Source organism: Ziziphus jujuba, chromosome 2 (assembly GCF_031755915.1).
Source record: "Ziziphus jujuba cultivar Dongzao chromosome 2, ASM3175591v1".
Lineage (NCBI taxonomy): Eukaryota > Viridiplantae > Streptophyta > Magnoliopsida > Rosales > Rhamnaceae > Ziziphus > Ziziphus jujuba.
Window position 1 is genome coordinate 1,822,234 of NC_083380.1, and position 3,695 is coordinate 1,825,928.

At 33.7% G+C, this 3,695-nt stretch overlaps 1 pseudogene; it reads right to left on the bottom strand.

Annotated features, from left to right (window-relative positions):
* Window positions 1-925: 925 nt before the first annotated feature.
* LOC132800534 (ADP,ATP carrier protein 1, mitochondrial-like) lies at window positions 926-2,185 on the bottom strand (annotated as a pseudogene).
* Window positions 2,186-3,695: the final 1,510 nt, after the last annotated feature.

Here is a 3,695-nt window from a genome sequence, read left to right on the forward strand (position 1 = left end):
TCTAACTTTTTAACCCATACTTCACATTTGTTTTACTTGTAGAAAGCTTGTCCCATGTCTTAGAGAAAATGGTGACTAACAATCATAGCCCTTCATGAGGACTTATGAATTTGGAATTGTAAAGAGTGGTTCTAAAAAGAAAATGTTCATCGTCAGCATCGTCATCAAGATTAAACAAGCAAGCCAATGTGGTTCTAAAGAGCAAGAAAATGCCTATTAGATTTTCAACACAGTTTAATACATTTCTTTTCTAATTCAGTCCGCTTTAATTGAATCAAAAGCCTGTTGCAAATGTGTACCTTTTAGTTGCCTTCATCTTCTATCTAAGACTTTTCTAATCTAATAGGATAAATGGAAATGAACATGAGAAGTAAAAAGCCTTGTTCAATGATATTTGAAAAGTGGCAAAATAGACTACTCAATTCAATGTCTAATATGAAAAAATAGATAAATGGCAGCGACAAAATAAATAAATAAAATACCATTTTCACTAGACCACAAATACAATGGTCTTCTTCAAAACAAATTAGAGCTGTGAATGTAACACAGAATCTCCAACCAAACTTGAGCAAACAACAAAAAATACAATCTCCATTTACGACAAAAGGAAAACCACGTAAGCAGTGGATTGCCAAAAGTAATGGTGCATTCATAAAGGAAACAAATCCCAAATATCTAAATTGCTCATTCAGCGCAAAAATATTCCAAAAATCATGCAATTGAAAACTAAAAAACAATTATAGTGGTAATTTCTACCATCTAATTAATCCTGTTGATGGATTGAATGCCTGATTCAAAAATAAATTTGGTTTTGGGATTAAATCCCACTAAACTAATAATTATTTAATGAAAAATTTGCCAAAAAAGGTTCTGAGAACTCATATTTTCATCACCATCTAACACTAATAGGATATAACATATGTTCTTAAGCAACACTAGATCCATACTTCTTCCAAAACATAATCAGCTGTAAATTATCATAACCAACAAGAACACCAGCACCTGCAACTACATGGAGAATGTTAGCATTGGCACCCTTGAAGAGAGATTTGGCACCTTTGTTCTTTAAAATTTGAGAGAATTGTACTTCATTGCTTCACCAGAGGTCATCATCATCCTTCTGCGAATAGTGTCAATTGGATAGGATATGCGAGACTCGCACCATTGGTAATGAGCCAACCAAGTGCAAAACTAGCAAAAGAAACTATCCTGTAATCATCAAAAACATGGAAATATGTCATGAATCTAAAACTAACAAAAATATTACACCAAGTATGAACCTGATACTTATCATCTGCATAGTCTCCAGGGGTAGAAAGAAATGATAAAAGAAAGTGATTAGCATATTCAAATTTAAATGAGGGCAAATCTACTTGGCTCAATGACCTGAAATAAATGGGTGTATGTTTGATTATCACTTAAAGAACATCTCTAGCTCAATAAAACCAATGCCTTATGTGAAATAATAAGGAGAACAAATTTCACAAAAGTAGTTTTGAACATGAAGTGGTTAATTTAAAATGATTTTATATAGCAAGTAGATCATTGACTTTTGGAAAAAAGGGCATGATTAGAAAGCAATCACTTAAATTGTTATGATACCATCGAAATTAAGTAATGGTTAAAACATTTATATATCATTTAAAAAATGGAAAAGAATAACCATTGATCTACCAACCTGCAAGCTTCCAACCAAAACCATTGGCTTCAGAGAATCGTTCATTCCAAAGTAGAGAAATGTTGAATCCACGGTAAAGACCAACAATATCATCGTTCTTCAATGTCTTCCTGTAAACATCGACCAAACCATTGAATTGTCTTTCTCCTCCTTTCTTTGTAGCCTTAGCATCATTAGCTACATGGGTACGAGCATAGTCCAATGAATAGACAAAGAGAAGGGAAGAAGCAGCAGTAACACCTCCTAATGCCAAGTTACCAACAAACCATTTCTAATAATTATCCCTGTCCGTGGGAAGAAGGAAGAAAGGGGCAGGGATTTAGGATTGTGGTAGGGATTTGGGTTTGTGATGTGGACTTCTCGAATGAAAAAAAAAAGAGACACTCAAATCATTTTTAATTTTTATCATTGATAAAATAGAAATAAAAGGATAGATAAAAAAAGGGGAATTTGGCTGAATACCCTTCTTTGAAAGTCTCTAATGAAATATACCCATCCTTTTTGCATCTTTTTTATTTTACCCTTTTATTTTTCAATATTCCCATATTACCCTTCAAATATAAAAAATAAAAAATCAACATAAATTGCTATTCCGGATCACAAAGGAAAGAGCTACTTTTCTCTTGAATGGAGCACAAAGAAAAGAGAAAGAAAAAGTGAGAGAGAATGGCAAAGCAGCTACCGGAGAGTTCTTCAGGAGGAGGGACTAATGGAGGAAGCATCCTAGGCTTAGCGATAAGCTCCACCATGCCCTTCCCGATCTTGGCCCTCGGAGTCGCCACCTTCGATGTCTACCTGGTCGGCAAGCAAGTCTACAACAAACTCCTTGCTCCTTCCTGCTTCTCTGCTTCTTCTTCTTCTCACCACTTTTCCCATTCCTCTACTTCTCATTCAGACAAATAAATCGACAACCTCATCCAATTTTCATTTTGTTTTCTCGAATTTATTTATTTATTTTGGTTTCTTTCCCATTTGGATCCTAAATGGAATTAGAAGCGGTTATTAAAATTTTCCTTTTCCCACATTTTCTCAGCAAACAAGTGTACCATTTAAAAGATCAAATTCATCGGCACTGTCGCCGATTTATGGTGCACGCTTTGAATTCGAATCTACGAGATTGAAAATGATGCTGAATCTGGTAAAATCTCTCACTGAGCAATGAGTTACAGAAGGTAATCTTTATGTTTGGCAAGATTTGCATTTCAAGCAGTTTTTTTAGTTTATATATTTTCTGTGATCACAGTTGAATAGTCAATTAGTCATCGTCTTTCCATGTTTAATGCTGTATGATGAAAAGAATATCATTCTGTAGTTTACAACTCATTATAGTTCATCTTTTCTAATGTTATGTTTGAAGAAAGAATGTAACAGCTTTTTATATCACTTTTTGATTCTTTTCCTTCTAAAAATATATGTCAATTCTCAATACAATATAATGCATCCATGGTCTTTTTATAGCCAAATGCATTTAACTAAATGATTATGAGTCGATAACCCTTAGCAAGACATTTTAAGCCTATTGGAATCTCATGACATCTATTCCAGTGTTGACTTATTTCATGAATATCGATCCTATAATACTGTGCTTTTAGGCATTCACTTAAATCTGACTCCAAAGAGACATCCAAGCGTATACATTGATATTCAAATAATAGCTGCGTTATAATGTTTCAATAGCATGTTCTTTACATAATGGTCTGAAATGGGTTGTTGATAAATGAATATTTAGGTTGCAAAGTATTTTGATGCTACCATTGTAAAGGGAGCAGATGTGAAATTGGCTGCCAACTAGATTATGGGTGATATTGCTGCCTATATGAAAAATGAAAAGTTGACTATTGATGAGATTAAGGTGACGCCTCAGGTTGGCTGAGTTGATAGCTTCAATGCAAGCTGGTATTATTAGTGGGAAAATTGGAAAAGAGGTAGACATTTGCTTGTTAAATGCTTACAATATATACAATATGCTATCTTCATATTCTCAATTGTTTCACTGAATTGAATATTGTATTTGTAG